Genomic DNA, 25113 nt, shown 5'->3' with positions numbered 1-25113 from the left:
TTTTACTTCAGTTTTCGGATGCATTCTTGAATTTTTCTCATGAGTGTTGCCATCAATGCCAAAGGGGGAGATTGTTGGCAAATGCACACTTAAATGAGAAATTGTAGGTGATTGAAGGTATTGTCATTGATGGCAACCTTGCAATCATGTGATACCATTAGGCAGACACAGCCACCAGCATCGGCAGACTCTACACCGACACAGAGAACATCGACAGCGAAAAGGAAGAATATCGGCACTCTGGCCGACAAGAATTTTATGTATTTATACTTTGTAATTAATTGTAAAATATTTTGTAAGCTGACATGGTGGATTGTAATATGACTCATATATGTATGAGATCATTGTAGATCATTTTGTAGAGTAGAGAAGAGATGAGATAGGATGCGAAACTATGCAGACCTAATATGTGAATTATTGGTTAAGGGTTTATGTATGTAGTAGAGCTTAAACCGGTACTGGATCTGGCATAGAAGATGCTTATCTGAAGCAGTACAAGACATTGGATTAGTATAATCCATTTTTGTAAGTCAGTGTGACTTTTTTTGTAATTGAGCAGTGAGCTCTAGGCACTTGGCCTTCCTGCATGTGCAAGCCCCTATTGTAAAAGTAATATTCCCTTATTGGTCAGTAAGCGAATATTGTGGGTCACAAATCCCACTGAGGTTTTTTCCACACTGGGTTTCCTCATTAAAATACTATGTTATGGTGTGCTTCTCATGTTGTTGTTACTTTTCTTAGTTACTACATTATTTCTGGTTTACCGGTACATAGTTTTAATATGCTTTTCATATTTTAAGTCAAGTAAATTTACATACTAGTTAGATACTAATTCACCCCCCCCCCCCTCTCAGTATCTTTGGGAATCCTAACATAAATAACACCTAAAGAGTTTCCCAACGTGATTACTTGATTCAACACTTAACTCAACTCACGCTAATTAATCCAATTAAGTTGATTAACTTAATGATATGATAATACTTTAAACACGGATAAATTCTTTCGGTAAGTTAAAATTATAGATAACATGAGAAGTTCATCCATTACAATTTAACCATACATTTTTATTTAATCATGCATTCAAAGCATATGCTATGCATCTAATTTCCTTGCATACTTTAATTGCACTAACAACTAATGAATACAATCCATTATTAAAATCTACATTCTTCATGATCCACATTACTGCATTTAATAAGATAACTACATACATGCATTTAAGATTTACATCATCTAATCCACATTATACATTTAAAAAATAAAGCCATCCATACATGCTAAATAAAAAGGAATGGAAGAACACAAACACCACATAACACCGAAATGATATCGGAGTTCACCCCTAGTGGGCTACATCTCTAGGTCTTCTCAACTGCAAGACCCCTCTGATCAATAATAGGGTGAAGAATTAATAAGGTTCACATCATTTACATCCTAACATCAAGGTGTACATAAACCAATGATACATACGACCACATCGATCCAATAGATACATGAATGATCCCAGAAAAGGAAAAGGATCCATCTGGAACATGATAAGAAGCAATTACAAAAGAAAAACTGGAGCACCTGCGAAACTAAGTCCTCGCAACCCATCATAAGAAACCCATGGTCTAACATGAATAAAAAGTTCTCACAAGGACATAAACAACTAGATATGACTCCACAATAGTACTCCTAGCAAAGGAAACATGAACTGCACACTAGCGAACATAAGGGACAAATGTCATCACATAACTTGGTATGATTACCATGGCAAGCCTCCATAGGTTCCGACCCCATCTACTGAGTTACCCTGGCAACCTTTCCTGAACCTCTGGCCCATCCAAGTCCCATTTGGACCCAACACATCCTTTCATGAAGACAAGGTTGTTGGTATGCCATTTCAGACCTTCTCATTACATGTCGAGTCTGTAGTAGCCCTCATCCCATGCGTGAGGCACAATTATCTTACTTAGTGTTTTCATTAACTAAACTCTCTAATATGCTATTAGGTTATCACTTATTTAGACACACTTTCGATGGGTTACCTTGCAATCACTTTGAGCGCAACCCCTACTCGAAAGCCACTTTCCCATATGACACTAGACCATAATCCAATGAACTCCTAAACCAAGGAATACACTAGGACAAGCATATGGAGTTCAATATAGTAGGAATACCCACTTGGCCAAACAAGTCCTCATATGAGGTGCACTAACTGACAGTTCCCTGCCTAGGGACATGACCAACTACAGTCAACCACAAAACAACACCCAACACTCGCATAAAGGACATGACCAGATACAAACAATCACAAGAAAATAGTCAATACTCAAGATCAAGGACATAAGCAGATTCCAAACTAAACATATGACAATATGTAACAATCGCAATCAAGGACATGCCATTTTTGAATTAAATGTGAATATAGAAAATTAAACATGCATAAACATAAATCGAAAAAGACAATCTTCTTCCATATCGTTAAACATTACAATCGATCCAGTTTTCTAAAAGATCTAATTAGATTGCAATTTGTCTACCTTGTCTAGGTACATGCCGCTCATAGTTTACTAACTCACTACAATTCATTTTGCATCATAAAATAATATAATCACTATGTCATGAGTTTTTAAACCAAAATCACATTAATATAATTATAATAGATGCAGAACACACAATGATATAAAATCAAATATACATTAATCAACTAAAATATGATATTTAAATTTCAAAATAAAACATGATTCCATACTTGTTCGAAACAGTTTATCTAAACTTATCCTTTCCAAAACCCAGATACACTTTCCAAAATATGGAAATATACATTTAAAGAAACTAAACTAGATAATCATTTCCCAATGAAATAAAATTTTCTTGCATATATTTAAACAAATATACAAACTAAAGATATTAATTAGTATATATATCTCTAAATATATACCTTAATTAATAAATTCATAATTAAACAACAATTTATATATTTAAAAATATACATTAATTAATAATGGCAATTAATATATAATTAATAATACACGTTAATTTATAAATTACAACAATTAATATATATTTAATAATATACATTAATTAGTAATTAGCAATTAATATATTATTAATAATATACATTAATTAATAATTAATAATAATAAAAAAATAACATTTAAAAAAAAACTTTTTAATAATAAAAAGAAACTTAATTTTTTTCAAGTTAGGGAAACCCACGAGCCCCACCACGTGGAAGCCCACGTGGTTCCCCTTTCCTTTGGGAAGGGCTGTGGGGACCATGACATGTTCTCCCCACAACCACGATTGTGTGGAGACCACGTCATGGCTCTCCCCATCGCTTGGGGAAGCCAGGCCTCTCCCCAACCATGGGTCGAAGCCATGGTTCCCCAATCAGCCCCCAAATATATATATATAGAAAACCTTCAATCTGCATAGTCTCAACTGAGACAATATTATGAGAATTAAGTTTCCAAAATATGAATGGTTTATGTATAAACACAAATATATATATAACAATGCATTTCCAAAACATATAACCAGAAAATGGCAGGGACGATGAAAGGTAAAGCAATCTTTTGGAAATAAGCAATCCCAACAAGCTAAAAATTGGAAAAATTTTACCAGCATACCCAGAATGCTCAAATTTTAATTTTTTTTTACAAAATTAAACTGTGAACAACCAACCCCCAATTTTTAATTTTGAAATCAATTTGAGCAAACAAAATTTGATCTGGAGGTTGGGAAAGAAAGCAAGGAGGGTTTGAATTGGAGATTTAACTACAACTCTTCCATAATCCACAAAATAAATGAGATTATCAACAATACAACTAGATTTATTCAAAATCAAAACAATCTCTATTAAACAAAGAGACCAGAGAGATAAACAAGAATCCTACCTTATTCAGCAATCCTGGGAAAGATTTGATGAAGAGCCCAACTTGCAAGCTCAAGAAAATCCTTCTCCCCCAAATGCCTAGAATTTGCATCCCAAAAATAATTCTTCCAAAAATATTTTCCAAACCTAGGTTAAAAGGAAAATGTTTGACCAAAATTCATTTTTTTGGATTTAAAATACTTTTCTCCAAATAAAAATTAAAATCATTATTTTCAAACAATTCAAATATGCTAAACTTGCTTTTCTTCTAAAAATGATTTTCTTAGTTTAATTAAAACTAACATTTCTATTTCAAAATGCCAAGGAGGATAAATATTTATATTTTCGAATACTATTTAACCTTTCCTTTCAATTTGCATAAACTGAATAAATTCATCATTTAAAAATAACCATTTAATCGAACTTGCTACAAACATGAATAGAGAAATTCTAATTAATGATCGTCGCACAAAGGGGTCCTATTTAATTTAGTCCCTTAATGTACTAATGCATAAAAGAACACATTTAATCAAATCAAATACTTAGGATTAAATACTCAATTTTACCACATGCAAAACACGCAATCCAAGAAAGCCAACCAGATACATGACTCGCATACCCAACCAAAGGGGAAACTAACGAATGACTGATGACACTCAGTTGAGCACGACTAGGGTAAAATGAGGGTCTTAAGACTACCTAACCCAATTCCTTAGGGCTAATAAGTTACACTCAAACTTGCGAATCCAGGTGGAGATGAACCTCGTACCTATGCGGTACTGTACCTGCAATCTCCTGCAACCATGAACTACACATGCATACATATATATTTAATGAAAGTGTTAGCCCGAGATTAATAACACCAATCAAAAGAACAAATAAACTTACATAAGGATCGATGTGAAAACAACATTTACAGGTGCGCGCCATAATTATAATATCTGACTATAACATTACATCATGGTAAATCAACCAAGGTCAAACCGGAATTTAAATTTGATTAGGGTAGGGTTCCTACAAGGTCAGCACACAAAGTTTGATGGTTTATGGGAGGTACCCTTCCACATCACCAATTGCAAGAGGTTTAATGCATTCGACATCAAAAACATGCAAGGGGAGTCTCTCGAAATCCTAATTAATGGGTTTCATCTTAAACCTTTGTATTGAAGTGTTAGCATTCCAAAATGTAAACAATGTATTTTTAGTGTGCCCTTATTTATTTAATTATGATTTTTCATGCATTGTAAGGAACAAGAAGTAGAAGTAAATCATAAGATATGCCATGAGAAAGCAAAAAGAGAGTCCTTATATTATATAACAGTATCTTTGTACAATGCATTAAAAAGGCTTGTAGCCTATAATTTTGTAGCAGGGTGGCAGTCTTTTAGTTATCTTCCTTGTCCTCCTCCTCATCCATGATAAATTCAGATTCGTCATCTTCATCATCATCTTCTCCCATCCACTCATTGCCGAAGTCACTGTCGGATTCCTGAGGTATCGACAAAAGCACCAGGTTAGGAAGAATATGCGGCGTCAGGATCTGCTAGAAGATATAGTCTCTGAACTTAGTGTACCAAGTTGTGCCAGCCAGAGCAGGCACTATCAGATGGACTCTGAGGAGAAACTCTGCAATGCGCTCTACACGTGGGCGATGAGCAGACAATGGCATAGTCTTTAAGCCACCTATAAGCGGATACAAGTTCACCTCTTCTCCAAGGGAAATGAAGCGTTATAAATCTAAGGCCAATGGCAAACCTATGAAAGGGACAAAGTATTCCACGACGTCCTTAAGGCCACCTAGATACTCTAATGGGAAGAGTGTATGTGTTATCTCCATTGTTAGATAGTTATTTGTCTCAGCATCCAGCAATGAAGCCACGAAGTGATAGCATATATCTGTGTTGACACGGTATATGTCAACATCGTCGATAAAATATTCCCTGAGCACCCATTTAATGGCAACAATGATCAAATGTTTTTTCCATTGCGTCATGCCTTGCAACTTCCAATCTAAAATGTTGCTAAGAAAAGCAACTTGTGCTTTGTTGCTGGTAAGCCTAACGAGAGTATCCATAACTCAAGAAACTTCATCATTGAGCTAGCTACTGTGAAAATTAATGTCTAAAGAGATATATTTAGTGTTGATTTCCAACTCTAAGTAATAAATAAAATTAAGAGTCAGTGCCCTTGATCTTCGATGCGGTTGTCTTTTCTCATTACTCGCACAAGTGAATGGATTTGAGCCTGAAGGTTGTGTATGCCTTATCCAGAGCCCCGAAAAGAAAAACAACGTACTCAGACACCACACCTATCTTCAAGTATGTCATGCCTTAACCTAGTAGTCCGTAGGTCTATTTTGGTTTGTGCGAGCTTTATTGGCTGCATATTTTCTCTTTAATAAGGAGATTTGTCTAGATAGGCAGATCATCTAGAATGCATTGGAATGACGGTGTAGTGGGCTGACATTTTTTCAAAAAATGCAAATGGCAGTGCCTCTTCCCATTCTAGCGTTAATGTCACCTAGAGAATGAGGTTTCATACATGCCGCCCTTTTCGTGCACAAATCTAGGTATGTGATACATTTAAGGAAGAAAGCTTCCAAAGTGCATGCCATATTTTCATTTTGCACTCCCATCGCCAAAGCCCTTCAGAAGTGTCAGAAAAATATTTCTTGTAGAAAAATGGAGATGGAAGCAACAACCTCAAATCCTTTCCAGGGTGAAATGTGGGTGGACGTGTACAAGGAAATTTCATATAAGTCCCACGCTATGCCCCCAAGCCAGAATATCCCAGGACTAAACCCAAATCAAAGACAGTCACCCACGATTCTATGGCGGTGATTGATTCATTAGAAGAGGTCATTGAGCCTGACCTACACAAGAAACCAAGAGCCCTCAAGGAAGCCACGTGCGAAAGAATGTTAAATCACAGATATGAGCTGCAGCCTACGATTTTCAAATTTTAAAAGAGCGGCACTCCTCAATTCGTGGTTCCTATGGTTCCACATTGTCCTGAATTTGTGGCTGCATGTGCAAGCAAGTTAGGGCCAGACTCTCTTTCGATGTAGGGATCCTCTCTGCGAGTCGTTATAACCCTAGAAGCTATTTGGGACATGCTGTGTTGTCCCAAAATTGACAACATAGAGGTGTTTGATAAAGGTGTGATGGAAGATTATTGGTATTCTAGGCAGGACATTATCCCATTTTGTCAAGATGTTCTGAATCAGAGCTTGGTGGTCGAGCCTCCAAATCTTCCTATATCCTATAGTGATCTAAGGCAAGATGATCTCAAAGATATTGCCTCTACCATTGTGTTCCTGTGCGGTCATGACAATGACCGAGAAGTCACTGCCCCCATGATGGCTTTCCTATTCAAATGCCAGAAGCAGAAGGAACCTTTCCATTTTGACTTCTCTGCTTTGATAGCCAGAGAAATGGTGAGGCAATTGGTCGAATTTGAGCAATCAGGGTGCTTTAGGTTTGCCTCATTCCTAGTTCATTTATTCATGCACCAAAATGTCACTTTCTTTAATCAACTCATGTAATTAGCTACTCATGATGAGCTAGGAAACAGAGTGTCTGTGTCCTCCTGGACATCTATACTATTAGCCACTTATGATGTATACCAGTTTTCAGATTGTTTCCTAGCTCCTATCCTTCATGATTTTCGTGTCATCCCTGAGGAGCCTCTTTCTCATTTTTATCAAATCCAAGTGAATTGGATGTGTAACGAATTCCCCCACTGTGACTGGTTCCTAGGTAAGGATTTTTCTTTTGTTCGAGTGCATGGCTTCTCTAAGGAGCCCTTTCACCTTCATACCTACGTTACTGAGAGAACCCTGGTCCTCTAGATATTTCGACAATTGGTGGAGGTTGAAAAAGCTATAGGGTCGGGAAAACACGATACCTCCATAACTGAGGACCACAAGGTGATTGGCCCCATCATTTTCGAGCAAAGGAGCATCGCTGAAAGGGTCCAAACATCCAAGCTGGTTCAACTTGGCTTGGTAGAGATTGATGATGTATGGAGCTATGACCTGGACGAATGCCTATCCAATAGACATAGAAAAAATGAAATTAAACATGTGTCACAGAGCTCATGGGAGGGGCGCATCAGCCTGCTGGTGAAGACCCAAGCCTTTATGTGGGTCCTAGTGATTTTCCTATGATTAAGCGCCCCCCATGGTTGATTTTTTACTTTCTCTCTCAAAGGAACAATCCGGCTAAGCCTATTCCCTGGAACATGTTGCAAGCTATGAAAGATAATTTTTGGCCTAGGAAGAAGAGGGAGGATTTCTGGATCTATCGCCAAGAGACTAATTAGCCTAGGGCTAATGTGGGGAACGCTCCTTTAGATGAGCATTTTGAGGTTGAATGGAAAAAACACAACAATGATGAGGGAGAGACAAGTGATGAGTCCCCACGCGATGACTCATCCCCCAAGGAGGCTTGACTTTAGGAAGTAAAGGTTATAAATGTAGAAGAGAAAGGTATCGTAGCTGACATTTAAGTTCCTCTCACTAGCTCAACTCGGATGTTGCGTTCCCAATCTGCAAAGAGACCAGCTAAAAAATAGAAACCCAATTCCCCTTCCGGTAAGAAATAATACTCGGGTTCTGTAAAGAAGGGTTCATCTTCTCGAGTCCATGCAGTTAGTTCAGCCTCTCAACAATCGGTGACTTCCACGGTTCAGGTACGCTCTACTCTTCCCTTCCTCTCTACTCAATCTGTGGTTTCTTCAGTGCCCCAAGTTGAATCTATGTCTTCTCAAGTCCCTCCCACTCTTATATTAGCACCCATCGAAATGTCGGTTGACCCCCAAGTTGTTGGCATTATGTGAACCGGTATGAGGACATAATGACATTGTATGTTGTCATTGATGTCAATATGCTGAAAAGGTGAGAACCAGCATAACACTGTGAACCGGCATTCGTGCCAAAGTGAAGCGATGTGCATGTTCAAGGTGAACCAGCATATGGTTATGGGAACCGGAACATGGAAGCCTTGTATGACTACCTGTTCGTAGTCTCAACTTCAGGGTTTTCGGTTGAAGTGCTTCAAGCCTGTGTGGCTCAACTGGTGACATTTTTTTGATGAGTTAGCATTGTAATGAAGAATAGATCATGTTGCCACATCAACCTTGTGCGCATGAAGGATCTTGCATGAAGGAGATTGTTCCTATCTACCTCGAGAATGTGTGAAGTCTGTAAAATGGTGATAATGTGTGATGGGTTATCAGCCGCCATGAAATCGGTGAAAATGGTTGATGGAGAATGTCTTGAGATTGGATCAAGACTGTTGCAATTAATGGAGTATTCTCAACGATCAGGATTGAACCGTTTGAATTCCTTAACCTAACAAGTTTAGGGTTTAGGGTTTATGCTACCGGCCTATTTGTTTTCTTATAAGGTAGATGTTGTGTCTCTTTCTGAGGTTGTTGGCAAAAGTTGTGTGTGTGTATCTGAGAGAAGGGATATGTAATTCTTGCCAGACCAAAAGGAGAGAAGTGATACCTGCAGAGTGTAAGTGCAGAAGGTGAAGAGGAGCTTAAGCGGATCTGCATTAGCATTGAGTGTTGTTACCAGATCATTGTAATACCTGTTGATCTCTAACCACCTCAAGAGTTGGAAAATCCCTTAACAGGGTAGCCTTAACCGGCTTGTTGTAAATCCTTTAACAGGGTAATCCAAAGCTATTGAGTTTGAAATCCTTTAGCTATTGAGTTCTTGAAATCCTCTAACAAGGTAACCTTTAACAGGGTTTAACCCTTAACCGGGTGATCTTTAACAGGATCGGTTCCTAGAAGAACCTATTGTAATGTCTCTAACCAGACAAGGCTCCTAACAGAGTGGACTTCTAAAGAGTTCAAAATAGTTTGTGGGTATTCATCCCCACTGTGGTTTTTCCCAATTGGGTTTCCACGTGAAAAATATATGTGCCATGTGTGATGCTTTCCTATTATATGTCAAGCTTATGATGGTTCTGTGTTTTATGCCTGTTAATAAAACATGTTGAACTAGTTGTTATTTTGATCTGATGATAGATTACCTGTTTATGCATAAGGGTGAAATGGTAGTGTAGTCTTGAGTTGAGTGAAAAGCTAAGTGAGTAACCGGTTAATGCTTGTCAGAGTCATTCTTAGCTTTGTTGATTGCACTCTGTTTCAAACTGGTGTCACTGCTTGCTAGTCATTTGAAGTATCTACTATCAAACCGGTTTAGGAGTGTATTTTTGTCTATACTGATTCACCCCCCCTCTCAGTACCGGGTTTGTACTATTTGTTCATCATTAAGTTATCAATTGGTATTAGAGCATCCTCCAGGTCCTCTGTGCTATAAGCTTAACCGCTTGAGGTAAAGATCCCAATCTAATGATGAAGAGAGAAGGTCCAAAGTTTAACAGAGAAAATTTCAGTATATGGAAAGACAGAATGAAGATATTCATAAGAAGCATGGGTGCTCAACACTGGAGCTATGTTGAGACTGTCTATATTGCTCCTACCGGTACCCTTACCGATGACCAAAAGAGAGAGATGCAGGAGAATGGGCAAGTCATGGAAGCCCTAATTAGTAGCTTATCTGACATTGAGTTTATTGATGTTCAGGATAAGGTAAATCCCTAAGAGGTATGGGATACTCTTGAAAATATCTATGGTGGTGATGAACATGTAAAACAGGCTAAGGAAGAAAGCCTTAGAGGGAAGTTTGAAGATATGCGGATGGTTGAAGGTGAGACCATTCAACAGTATGGAATAAGAATCAAAACTGTTGTTGGAGATATCAAGAGTGCAGGTGGTAAAATAGAAGATGCCACTGTGGTAAGCAAAGTCTTGAGATCCCTATTGACAGTCTATGCAATAAGGGTTGCTGCTATTCAAGAGCTAAGATCAATAGAAAAGACTAAGGTATCCCTAGACTCCATCATTGCAAAGTTGACAGCCTATGAGCTAAATAGTTTTGATGGCAGTGTTCAAAAGACTGAATCAACTTTTAAAGCTTCTGCAGTACCATCTAGAAAAGGAAAAGAAGCTAGCACTAGTGGTGAACCAAGACAGGGCAGAGAAATGGATGATGAGGAGATTCTGATGGCATTTGAAGCTCTCCTTTCCAGGAAACTTCCAAAAGGAACCGGCAAATACAGAGGTAAGCTACCTTTGAAATACTTCTCTTGTAACCGAATAGGACATATTGCTATAAACTGTCCTAATGGTGACAACAAGGACAAACCAGAAAGGTTCAAGAAATTCAAAGGAGGAAATCGAAGAAACTATTTTGTGGCAATTGATGAAGGTGTCACAGATGAAGAATCAGAGGATGAAGAAAATGAAGATATTGTGTTTGTTGTTGTCAAGGAAGATGTGTCAGACAAGAAGGCTCTTGTCTCCCGGTTTGATAATTCCAAGGAGTGGATCATTGATAGTGGCTGTTCTCACCATATGACTGGTGACCGGAGCAAGTTTCTATCATTGGAGGAGTATGATGGTGGTGTGGTTCGCTTTGGCAATGATGCACCATGCATGGTCAAAGGCAGAGGGTCCATCTCTCTGAATGGAAAGAGTAGTGCTGACAATGTGTATTGGGTTGATGGTCTTAGACACAACCTTTTGAGTGTTGCCTAGTTGAATGACAGTGGCCTCACTCTGGAATTCAAGAATGGAGCTTGCATAATCAAAGGAAAGAATGGTGAATTGGTGGCCATCAGCATGCATACCAAAGGTAACCTATTTCAGCTGAATGCAAATATAAGTACATGTCTTATGGCTAAATTTGATGATAGCTGGATATGGCATAGGAGACTCTTCCATGTAAACTTTGATAACATTGTGAAGGCTAGTAAGATCAAGGCAGTTAGATGGTTGTTGGTGCTAAGCAAACCAGATAATACCTTGTGCAGAGAGTGTCAATTGGGGAAAATGTCTTCCTCAACCTTTAAAGGTAAATCTTTCACTGCTGACAACTTGCTTGATTTTGTGCATACTGATTTGTGTGGACCTATGAAGACTAGAAGTGTGCAGGGTGATAGGTACTTCATGATTCTCACTAATGACTGCTCAAGAATGATGTGGGTCACATTCTTGAAAGACAAGTCTGAAGCCTTTGTAAAGTTCAAAGCTTTCAGAGCATTAGTGGAGAAGGAAAGCGGTAAAAGGATCAAGTGCCTGAGAACTGATCAAGGAGGGGAATTCACTTCCGGTGAATTCAAAAAGTACTATGAAGAACATGGCATCAAGAGGCAATTGTCTACTCCCCGGACTCCACAGCAGAATGGCCTAGCAGAGAGGAATAACCGGACTGTGGTTGAAGCAGCTAGAACCATGTTGATTCAAGGAAAGGTAGCTCACACCTTTTGGAGAGAAGCGGTGAGCACTGTAGTCTACACAATGAACCAAGTACTCATCAAGAAAGGTAAGGATAAAACTCCTTATGAGTATTGGACCGGTAAGACACCTATGGTCAGCTACTTTAGAGTGTTTGGTAGCAAATGTTACATCAAGAGGAGTGAACACCAAAGCAAATTTGATGCGAAATGTCATGAGGGAATATTCCTAAGATATTCCACCAAGAGCAAAGCTCTCAAGTGTTTCAACAATAGGACTCAGAGAATTATGGAAAGCATCAATGTAAGAGTTGATGAAACCTCTAAGAAAACTGAGGAAACCTGCAGTGAGCAAGCGGTGAACGAACCGGTCGCAACCTTCTGGGAACCGGTTGACAGCCAACCGAGTACCAATAATAATGTTCCTACACTGGAAAATGTAGATGCTGATACTGATGGAGATGAGGATGAAGAAGAAAAGCAAGAGGAATCCATCAAGACCATTCCTCAGTATGTCAAGCTGAATCATGATCCTAATCAGATCATAGGAGATAAGGATGCAGGAATCCTTACAAGAAGAAAGGTCAGAGAAAACTCATGTATGATCTCTGAATTTGAGCCTAAATCATTCAAAGAAGCACATAAGGATGAAGACTGGATCAAGGTAATGGAAGAGGAACTTGACCAGATAGAGAAAAATGGTACATGGTCTTTGGTACCTAGACCGGAGCACAAAAATGTCATTGGTACTAAATGGGTGTTTAGAAATAAGCTGAATGAGGATGGCATAGTGATTAGGAACAAAGCCAGATTAGTGTGCAAAGGATATGCTCAAGAAGAAGGAGAAGAATATGGATAAACCTTTGCTCCTGTAGCCAGATTGGAAGGAGTCTGTATGCTTCTTGCATATGCAGCTTTTAAAGGTTTCAAAGTATATCAAATGGATGTGAAATCTGCATTCCTAAATGGTGTACTTGAAGAGGAGGTGTATATTGAACAACCAGATGGGTTTTCCCTATCTGAAGATAGTGACATGGTATGTAGGCTACATAAAGCCTTATATGGACTAAAGCAGGAACCTAGGGCATGGTATGAACGTCTGCATTCTCATCTTGTGAAGATTGGATTTGAGAGAACAAGTGAAGATAGAAATATCTACTTGAAGTTTGAAGGAGATCAGATCTTGATCTATGAGGTATTTGTTGATGACATTATCTTTGGAGGAGATGACAAGATGAGTCATGAGTTTGTAGATGAGATGAAGAAAGAGTTTGAAATGTCACTCATAGGGGAGATTAAATTCTTCATTGGACTGTAGATCCAGCAAATGGAGGATGGAATCTTTATCACTCAGTCCAAGTATGTCAAAGAGGTGTTGAAGACCTTTGGCATGGAAGATAGCAAACCAGTTGGTACTCCAATGGTGACCGGTTGTAAACTATCTAAAGAAGATGACTTAGAATTGGTTGATGAGAAGGAATACCGATCAATGGTTGGTAAGTTGCATTATGTAGTGCATAGCAGACCGGATATTGCACATGCAGTTGGCATTACTGCAAGATTCTAGAAAAGCCCAAGAGAATCCCACTTGTTTGCAGTCAAGCAGATTCATAGGTATCTAAAGGGAACTATTGACTATGGATTGTGGTATCCTTATAGCAAGGATTTCAACAAGAAAGTATACACAGATGTTGATTAGGCAGGCAATATAGATGACCAGAAAAGAAAAATCGGTGGTGCATTCTTTCTTGGTGGTAGACTGGTCTCATGGATGAGTAAGAAGCAGAGTTGTATCTCTCAGTCTACAGCGGAAGCAAAGTATGTTGCAGCTTTCATGAACTGCACTCAAACAATTTGGATGAAGCATGTATTAAATGGCTTCAAAGTTCTTGTATCTGAACCGGTAAGTATATTTTGTGACAATACTAGTGCAATTAATATCTCCAAGAATTTGGTTTTACATTCTAGAACCAAGCACTTTGAGCTTAAGTATCATTTCTTAAGGAAAAAGGTTCAGAACAAAGAGATTGCACTGGAACATGTTTCTAGTAAGGAGAAGTTAGCAGACATATTCACCAAGCCTCTCCCAAATACTACATTTATGCACTTAAGAGGTGAATTAGGGGTGTTGCCCCTTCAGGAGGTAAACTAAAAGCATATGCTCCACATTAGTCAGGTAGTGCATAGTCAAATTTATTTTGGATTGATGTGTTGAAGGATGCTACTCCTCAAGGGGAGCAACATAATGGAATAGGGAAGCCTGTGCCTCCACTTTGGCATTGTTGTCAAAGGGGGAGAAGATGTGAAGCAGAGAAGATATCCGCAGAAATTGGGGGAGAAGATGTAAAATGGAGAGATATCTTTGTATATTGCCATCAATGCCAAAGGGGGAGATTGTTGGCATTATGTGAACCGATATGAGGACATAATGACATTGTATGTTGTCATTGATGTCAATATGTTGAAGAGGTGAGAACCGACATAACACTGTGAACCGGCATTCATGCCAAAGTGAAGCGGTGTGCGTGTTCAAGGTGCACTGACATATGGTTATGGGAACCAACACATGGAAGTGTTGTATGACTACCGGTTGGTAGTCTCAACTTCAGGGTTTCCGGTTGAAGTGCTTCAAGCCTGTGTGGCTCAACCGATGACATTTTTTTGATGAGTTAGCATTGTAATGAAGAACAGATCATGTTGCCGCATCAGCCTTGTGCGCGTGAAGGATCTTGCATGAAGGAGATTGTTCCTATCTACCTTGGGAATGTGTGAAGTCTGTAAAACGATGATAACATGTGATGGGTTATTAGCCGCCATGAAATCGATGAAAATGGTCGATGGAGAATGTCTTGGGATTGGATCAAGATTGTTGCAATTAATGGAGTATTCTCAACAGTCAGGATTGAACTGTTTAAATTCCTTAACCTAACAAGTTTAGGGTTTAGGGTTTATGCTACCAACCTTTCTGTTTTCCTATAAGGTAGATGTTGTGTCTCTTTTTGAGGTTGTTGGCAAAAGTTGTGTGTGTGTATCTAAGAGAAGGGATACGTAATTCTTGCCAGACCAAAAGGAGAGAAGTGATACCTGTAGAGTGTAGGTGCAAAAGGTGAAGAGGAGCTGAAGTGGATCTGCATTGGCATTGAGTGTTGTTACCAGATCATTGTAATACCTGTTGATCTCTAACCACCTCAACAGTTGGAAAATCCCTTAACAGGGTAGCCTTAACCGGCTTGCTGTAAATATTTTAACAGGGTAATTCAAAGCTATTAAGTTCGAAATCCTTTAGCTATTAAGTTCTTGAAATCCTCTAACAAGGTAACCTTTAATAGGGTTTAACCCTTAATCGGGTATTGTAGCCATCCCTTAACCAGGTGATCTTTAACAGGATCGGTTCCTAGTAGAACCTATTGTAATGTCTCTAACTGGACAAGGTTCCTAACAGAGCGGACTTCTAAAGAGTTCAAAATAGCTTGTGGTTATTCATCCCCACCATGGTTTTTCCCAATTGGGTTTCCATGTGAAAAATATGTGTGTCATGTGTGATGCTCGTATCTTGTGATTCTTTCCTATTATCTATCAAGCTTATGATGGTTCTGTGTTTTATGCCTATCAATAAAACATGTTGAACTAGCTATTATTTTGATTTGATGATAGATTACCTGTTTATGCATAAGGGTGAAATGGTAGTGTAGTCTTGAGTTGAGTGAAAAGCTAAGTGAGTAACCGGTTAATGCTTGTCACACTCATTCTTAGCTTTTTCGGTTGCACTCTGTTTCAAACTGGTGTCACTGCTTGCCAGTCATTTGAAGTATCTACTGTCAAACCGGTTTAGGACTGTATTTTTGTCTGTACTGATTCATCCCCCCCCCCTCTCAGTACTGGGTTTGTACTATCCATTCATCATTAAGTTATCACAAGTTGTGTCATTGCAGGCCGCTTCTTCGTTCCCTTCCCCTGATGTCATTTTCCCTACAACGTTCTTCCCATAGATTTCTACTACAGCCTCTGTTTCGCGTAGGCTTGGTTTCAGAGAGTCCATTCCTCCCCCAAACATTGGTGTAGCATCCGCTGATCCAACTTTGTTAGGAGCCTCTCCCTTTGTATCTTTTTTCTCCCCAACCATGCTAGCACAACCCATTCAAACTAGTTTTGGCAGCCCCATTTCCCAATTCCCCTATGCCATCCCTCCTGGTGCAACATTTGCGGGTCAAGTTATTTCCGCCCTGGATACTTATTTTCAACAAGTTACTTTCTCTAAGACTGCACGTATTAGCCAGGATCACAAGAGGAGGGAGAAGGATGGTGCCAAGCCAGCCCGACTGCATGTGCAAACACATTTCAGTGAGGAGAATGATAGTCTCCTCTTTGCAATCGTGTTCCCAAAGGTCAACAAGTCGAAGGCCCAAATGAGGCCCGATAATTACTCCCTACATGTTATTGGGGTTAATCTCTCAAACATTATGGCGATGGATAAAGTAGAAATGATTGAAGAAACTTCGAAGGCTGTGTCTTCGGATTTCATCAAGAAAAGTCGTCATCTAGACAAGATGCAAGAAGAGCTAATCCACCTCAGAGAATCTTTGGAACATTAGAGGAAAGAGGAAAAATCTAGAAGTCCTGAAATTAAACCGCTTGCAGGGCCTGTTAACTCAAGCCAATTCTGAAAAGGGGAAGTTGCAATCCGCCCTCAACAACGTGATTTCTCAGTTGAAATGGCAAGAGGCAACAAGGAATGTGGCACTGAAAGAATTGTAGGAAAATGAGCAAGAGATATAGCAGCCGAAAGAAGCTTCCAGAGATGCTACTCAAATTCAAGCTTAGCTGCGGGAAGAGGTTTGCTTAAAGGAGGAATACTCTCGGCAGTTGAGCAAGGCATAGGTCACACTTTCTGAGGAGAGAGAAAAGTTTGAAATAGAAATATGTGAGATGCAGAGTAACTTGGAATAGAATGAGAAGAAATTCCAAGATACAAAGGGATTATTACAACAAGAGAAGGATTGCGTAGCGCAGCTTCAGGAAGCTTTTCAAGATAGAGGTACCAAGATCCTCTCTTTGGAACATCAGGTTGTCCATGAACAGGACAAATGAAAAGATCTGCAAAATAAGATAAGAGTGAAGGACAATGAAATCGTGCGCTTATCTCAACTTCCTCCCCCTCTGGAAGTTCCTCAGGATTTCTCCTCGGTCATGGAAGAATTATATGTTTCTCATTGGGAGAATATTAAGTAGTATTTCCCTTCGTTGTAGCCAGTGCTGAGGTTCCTAGGTGAAGCACAATCTCTTTGTGTTGGAGTGGGTGCTTCTATTGACAATATTATGCTTCTCATTGGTCCTAAGCTCCCCGTGGCCCAGAGTTTGATCCAGTTGTTGTATGTTGCTTCAGATGAAGAGTTGAGAGAAAATGAGTTGTAGATCACAAACAATTGATTTGGAGGGCCAACATTTTCATTAATCAGCACAAGGCAGCCATGAAAGAATCAACAACACTTGTGTCCTTGAGGATTTTGGTTCCAGATATCAAGCAGTGTGTAGAGAAGTTTGTGTTCCTAGGCCTGCCCTCACCTTTTCCTGCAGATGGCTCTGTGCTAGGGATTGAATAAGTCATGAGCCAAATTGAGCAGTTGCAACAGGTTTGAACTTTCCTAGAGTGCCTTAGCAGTCCTATCTCAATGGAGGAAGTTGAGCGGCTCCTGCACCCCCTGGCCTAGCTCTATGCGATCCTGAAGATGGTCCACGACAAATCAACAATCTTGCCATTCGACAAAGTGATCTGTTTGGACCAAAATTGCCAGAATATGGAAGCTCGGGTATTTCCCTCTGAAGATGATTGGTTTCCATTGTAGTGGGTCTTTGATCTACTTTTCCCAGTCCAAGCATAAAGTCTAGTCTCTGAACCAACAATTTTGGGTCCTAACATTCCGTAGGTAGAATTCCCCATTTAGTCGCCAAGAAATGTTAATGTTCTTCGAAGTTGTTCATATGAAGCATTTTGGTAAAGTATCAGGCCTTCCTTTTTTTTTCAGCCCACTCTCCCGTTTGCTCACGCGCTTGCCAAGTGGTGTCTCGACATTTCTCTAAGCGTCTCACTTTTCTCGTCCTATGTTGAGAGATCACGAAGCTGCCACGTGGCCTAGATCTTTTCCTCGACGTAGTTTTCTGACCCCACCATCTTTCGTGTGCTGGCAGCGACACTTGGCATCTTCACGTTGCATGTTCTAGTTCCCTTTTTGCGTTCGACTTTAGGTCTCCCCTGAGTTGTCGCGTGTCTTCTTTGGTGATTCATGAACCAGAATGATGTTTGCATCGCGATTTTCTCATTTTGGCAGGTGCAGGGGTTTCCATGATGCAGTTAGAATAGCAATATCAAAGGTTGTTTTCGCTTGCGTACATCTCTGTGAGCGCGATGAGGGGAGATTCCTGATCGAGAGCGATTGTTGGGATTTTTCTGATGCTTTCCAGCTGTTTGTTAAGGTCCAAGGGCTATTTATAGGCCTTCTTTCTGTTTTTTTAGGGGTTCAAACTTTTGAGAATTTATTAGACTTTGGCTCATTGAAGAAGCCTTTATGTTAATTAAATTTCGTGAATGATAGGCATATCAGATTGTGCCTATGGCTTTTATGGTTGTTTTATTTGAAGCTTAATAGACTAACTTCTGTGCTATATTCGAATTCAATAACTTCTATGATATATGTTGTGAGACTCTACAGATTAAACTATGTTGTAGAACTTGTTATATGTTAGATGAATGGTGAATGTCATATTATGTTGAATGAGTCTTGTTTAATTATCTTCTCAAATGGTGTTGGGCATGTAGATTGTTGAATGGGCCTTAAAATTGCATGTGTCTGGGTTTTCTGTGCTGCAAATATCCTAAAAATATTTTGGCGTATCGCCTAAGTAGCATAAGGTTGTTAGCGTTTAATGCAAAATTAGTAGTCAACATTATATTATAAATTAATAAATTATAAAATTATAAAATAAATGCTCTTTTAAATGGACTTTGGAAGCTTAAATATCTAACAAATAATTATGTTTTTAGATAGTTTACTAGGAAGTAGGTAAAGTAGAAGCCAAATTGCTAACATTATGACTCTGAAAAAATAAAAAAGACCTAATCATTACACTTTGGTTCATGTCTCTATTACATGATTATCTAAAAAATAGGGATAGGATGAGTGATGTATTAAAAATAAAAAATGCAACTATGCTATAGATTGAATAGACCTTGTTGAAACACATTTCTTAAACACTTTTCAATTCAATGGTCAAATAACAAAAGTGGTTGCACACCTCATCCACACCATTTAACTATGGAAGTGAATAATAATTAAGAAAAGCCCTTCAAAAAATGAAACATCAAATACCATGTCCAACTCAAATTGACATGAATCTTCTTTCTTTTTCCTATACACTACAATTGGGTGACAATATGTTGCACTTTTATGCATTCATGGATTATCATAACCACAAACCAATTGTAGAAAGTAAAATGGATAGATTTGTCTGGTTCACCAACCCCAAAAATTGTCCAATAATTTGTTGAATTGTATATTGTCAAATACATCAAAAGCAATAACATACCCCAGCCACGCCAAACTGTAATAAATATTTGTCTTATTTTTAACCAAAATTTGCATGTAACTATTGAAGTGAATAACATTTAAGAATAGACCTTTGGAAAAGGAAACATCAAATAGACCATGTCCAACTCAAATTGATATGGATCTTCTTCCTTTTCCCGATGCATCATAATTGGTTGACAATGCACTACACAATTTTTTTTCTTTTATGTGGATCACTATAAGTACAAAATACTTGTACAAAGTGTGATGGGTAGCTTTGTACAACTCACCAACTCCCCCCAAAAAGCTCAATCACTTGCTAAATCGTACATGGTCAAATAGTCAAAATCAATTTCATACCTCATACATGCTAAAAAGTAACAAATAGACATCTTATTTTTAACCAAAATTGACATTTAACTATTGAAGTGAATAACATATAAGAATAACCCTTTGGAAAAGGAAACATCAAATAAGACCATACCAAAAGTAGATTGATCTGGATCTTCTTCATCTTCTCTCATGTGCTATAATCAATTAACAACACTCTATACTTATGTGTTTTCATATAGTATTGTAAGCACAAACTACTCACAAAGTGTGATGGATAGTTTTTTTTGGGTTACCAACCCTATAAATTGCTCATTCACTTGTTTAATCATGCGTGGTCAAATAATAAAAAGCAATTTCACACTTGATCCAAACCAAAAAACAATAAAAAATTATCTTATTTTTTTAATCAAAGTTGGCATTTAACTATTGAAATGAATATTATTTAAAAATAACCTTGTGAAAAAGAAAACATCAAATAAGAACATGCCAAACTCAAATTGATATGGATCTTCTTGGTTTTACCCATGCATTACAATTGGTTGACAATATGTACTACACTTTTTCATTTTTTTGGATCATTGTAAATATAAATTACATGTACAAAGTGTGATGGATAGTTTTGCCCAATATACCAACCCCAAAAATTGCTCAAGCATTGCTGAATTGTGCATGGTAGAATAGCCAAAATGAATTTCATACCTCATCAACACCAAAAAGTAATAAATACACATTTTATTTTAACCAAAATTGACATTTAATAGTTGAATTGAATGATATATTAGAATAACTCTTTGAAAAAGGAAACATCATATAAGACCATGTATAACTTAGATTGACATGGATCTTCTTCCTTTTCTCCCACGTGTTACGATCAATTGACAATACTCTATACTTTTATGTTTTCATAGATTATTTTAAGCATAAACTACTCATAGAAAGTGTGATGGATAGCTTTTTTGGTTTACCAACCCTATAAATTGCTCATTCACTTGTTTAATCATGCATTGTCAAATATTCAAAAGCAATTTCACACTTGATCTAGACCAAAAAGCAATAAACATTTATCATTTTTAAAATCAAAATTGGCATTTAACTATTGGAATGAATATTATTAAAAAATAACCCTATGAAAAAGAAAACATCAAATAAGAACATGCCAAACTCAATTTGATATGGATCTTCTTTCTTTTACCCATGCATTACAATTGGTTGACAATATGTACTACACTTTTTCATTTTTTTTGGATCATTATAAACACAAATTACTTACACAAATTACTTGTACAAAGTGCCATGGACAGCTTTGTCCAATACACCAACCCCAAAAATTGCTCAAGCATTGCTGAATTGTACATGGTAAAAAATGAATTTCATGCCTCATCCACACCAAAAAGTTATATATATATATATATATATATATATATATATATATATATATATATATATATATATATATATATATATATATATATATATATCTTGATTTTAACCAAAATTGGCATTTAACGATTGAAGTGAATAAGATGTTAGAATAATCATTTGGAAAAAGAAACATCAAATAAAGCCATGCCCAACTTAAATTAATATGGATCTTATTCATTTTCCCATGCGTTCCAGTCACAATATTCTACACTTTTATGTTTTCGTAGATTATTGTAAGCACAAACTACTCATAGAAAGTGTGATGGACAGCTTTGTCTTGTTATCAACCCCAAGAACTGCTCAACCTTTTGTTGAATCATCTATGATCAAGTTATCAAAAACAATTTCACACCTCATCCACAATGAATATTTATCCTTTTCTTATCAAAATTGATATTTAACTATTCGGCAGATTCTTTTATTTTGTAACTTCTTTAAGTCGATCACTTTCATTCACATTCCGAGAGAATGGAATGGGATGTCTGATTTTCTTGCTAAATGGGCTTCTGACTTTATGGAGGGCTGGTCTATCGAGGATAGGGGACAACTTTCTCCTGTGTTGTCTCACACGTTGGATCAACTTGTGGATCATGACAAGTCTTTGTAGTCTTCTCTTATCTAGACGGTTTGCCTTCTTTTGGTGTATTTCTTCTTCCATTTTGAATAATTTTTTACCCCCTTCACTGTCAAATATAACCCTTGACAAGAAAACATCAAATAACATCATACAACTCAGATTGATATGAATCTTCTTCCTTAATTAATTGACAATGTACTGCATTCCTCTGTTTTTTTGGATTGGTGTAAGCACAAACTACATGTAAAAAATGTGATGGACAGCTTTGTCCGGTTCAGCAACCCCACAAACTTCTTGATCAATCAAATCATACTTGCCCTTACCGACGACGTTGATAATTTTCTCTGTATTTTAAACCTCAGAAAGAAGAAGAATCTGTAACGTTCATACCCTAGAGATGAATTGCTTTAATGTAGTTTTTTAAACATACATTATAAAATGTAAGGCTTCCCTGCAAATTTTATAACCACAGTTTTCACAATCATGTTGTTTAAATAATATGGGTATACGTCAGAAAAATAAGGGAGATGGGGATGATTTAGTAGTTGAGAATTAATTTTATATGAGATTCAAATCATTTCGATTTTTTATAGTAATTTATTTATCAAAGTTTTTTGTTTATAATTAAGATTCAAAGTCATATTATCAAATATGACATCATATAAACATGTTTTTTTATTGAACTGTTCAAAAAGATCTTTAAAAAAATGCAAACCAATAATTGTATACTAAGATCTTCATGTTGAATTATTTCAATGTTTTGTAAGGGTTGGGAGTCTTTTCTCCAGTTTATATAATTTAAAACTAAGATTTCAAGTCCATAGTATCAAATATGATGCCACATCAAAATGCTTTTTGTTGAGCTGTCCAAAAAGGCTACTAAAAAAGAGTAGACCAATAGTTGTGCACTAACTTGAGTTTTATACAACATTGCTTGACTTTTTACTTTTCAAATTTAAGAAATGTAATTCATTCAATAATGAGTACTCACGATCAACACTGACAACTTTAAAACCACAACTATTCGTGTTATACTATTAACAATATTGAATATTAGATCAACAATTGCCATCACAATATAACTAAGACTTGAAGTCACATCATCAAATATGATGCCATATCAACTTGTTTTTAATCTATTTGGGTGCTTCGGGATTTGATTGTGTGTAAAAAAATTTAGCATCAACATTTTGGGTCATACCACATGAACCATCATCAAGATGAGAGAGAACTCAAGGAGTTGCAAAATGATGGTTCACATAGTGTGACCTGAAACGTTGATGCTAAATTTTTTTGCACACAATCAAATCTAGAAGCATTGAATAGATAGTTACATGGATTGTGGAAATCTGTTCGCATTAACATGTTTTTTGTCAAGCTGTCCAAAAAGCTCCCAAAAAAGTGTAGACCGATAGTTGTGCACTAAGATCTTTATGTTGAACTATTCACTATCTTGTAAGGATAGCTAAAACTAAGATTTCAAGTCCATAGCATCAAATATGATGCTACATCAACATTCTTTAATTTCATCGAACTGTCCAAAAAGACTTCCAAAAGATATTAGACTGATAGTTGTGCATTGAGTCATATATTATATGACATCATTTGATTTATTGCTTTTCAAATCTAAGAAATGCATTTCATCCAATTATGAGTATTTATGATCAACGTGAACAACTTTAAAGCCACAATTACTTGTGTTATACAATTAAAAATACTGAATATTAGATCAACAAATTCCATCACAATATAACTAGGGTTTGAAGTCACATCATCAACTATGACCCACTTTTTGTCGGGCTCTCCACAAAGACCCCTAGAAATGAGTGGACAAATATAGGTGTGCACTAAGATCTTTATGTTGAACCATTCCACCATTTTGTAAGGATTGGGGGTCCTTTCCCCAGTTTAGTTAATCTAAAACTTAGATTTCAAGTCCATAGCATCAAATATGATACCACATCAACATGTATTTGTCAAGCTGTCCAAAAATGTTCCAAAAAAGAGGAGACCAATAGTTGTGCACTTAATAGTGTTTTATGACATTACCTGACTTGTTACTTTTCAAATCTGAAAAATGCATTTCATCCAATTATAAATATTCACGAACAACATTAAAACCACAACTACTTGTATTATACTATTAAAAATGTGAAACATTAAATCAACGAATACTATCACAATTATTAAAACATACTGAACTATTGATTCATCTTCATTATACTCCATGAAAATATGTTGAACACACTTTGCAAATTGCCATAAGAAAAGTGCAGTTTGGGTCAATTTATATTCTTTCTAGAGAATGGCTCTATCTTCTACTTGTTTAATTGCTTTCTCTGTGAATGGCCCACACTTGTCCTCCATTATTATCTGCAAAGATAACTGTGTTGAGAAATCTGTACTCCACAAAAATATGAGGTTTTATATGGACCGACCAAAAATCATCCACGGTGTGGTGTTTATGAACCGTTAGAATTAATACATGTGTAGAATATGTCATTGTTCAGATTTTATTAAAACAGTTGTGTGGTTGAGATAATATGCTTCTGAAACTGAGTAAATTTTATGAAGATTGAAGAGCAGATTAGTTTAGATTTGGCTGCATTGTGACGTAATGGGTAGGTAGAGCAGGAATCAAGAATCATGGAGAAGAGAAAGATGGCAAAATGATTGAGCTTTCGTCCATGTTTTTTGCATTGCATGGAATCTAGGAAAAAAAATCTACTATGACTTCAAATAGATAAGGACTAGAAAGAGAAGCAGCTGAAATTGAATTGTCCATAGCCCAGATATTTTGTGGAATGGATTTTTATAAAGATAAAATGGTATTGAGACACCTAGAAAAAACTCAAAGAAAACTGACTCAAAAGGACACTTGGCACCCTCGTCAACATAGACATAATAGATTGACAGGAAAACAAAGAGATCAAACAAGATCTTACATAAGGAATGATCTTATCAAAGATTACACTAACACTAGGTTTGGAAGGATTTGGGAATAGAAAACAGAGTTCAATCACAAACACAATTAGGAAGCCA

Source organism: Cryptomeria japonica, chromosome 4 (genome assembly GCF_030272615.1).
Source record: "Cryptomeria japonica chromosome 4, Sugi_1.0, whole genome shotgun sequence".
NCBI lineage: Eukaryota > Viridiplantae > Streptophyta > Pinopsida > Cupressales > Cupressaceae > Cryptomeria > Cryptomeria japonica.
The sequence above is the reverse complement of the archived record's forward strand: the minus strand, read 5'-3'. Positions refer to the sequence as shown.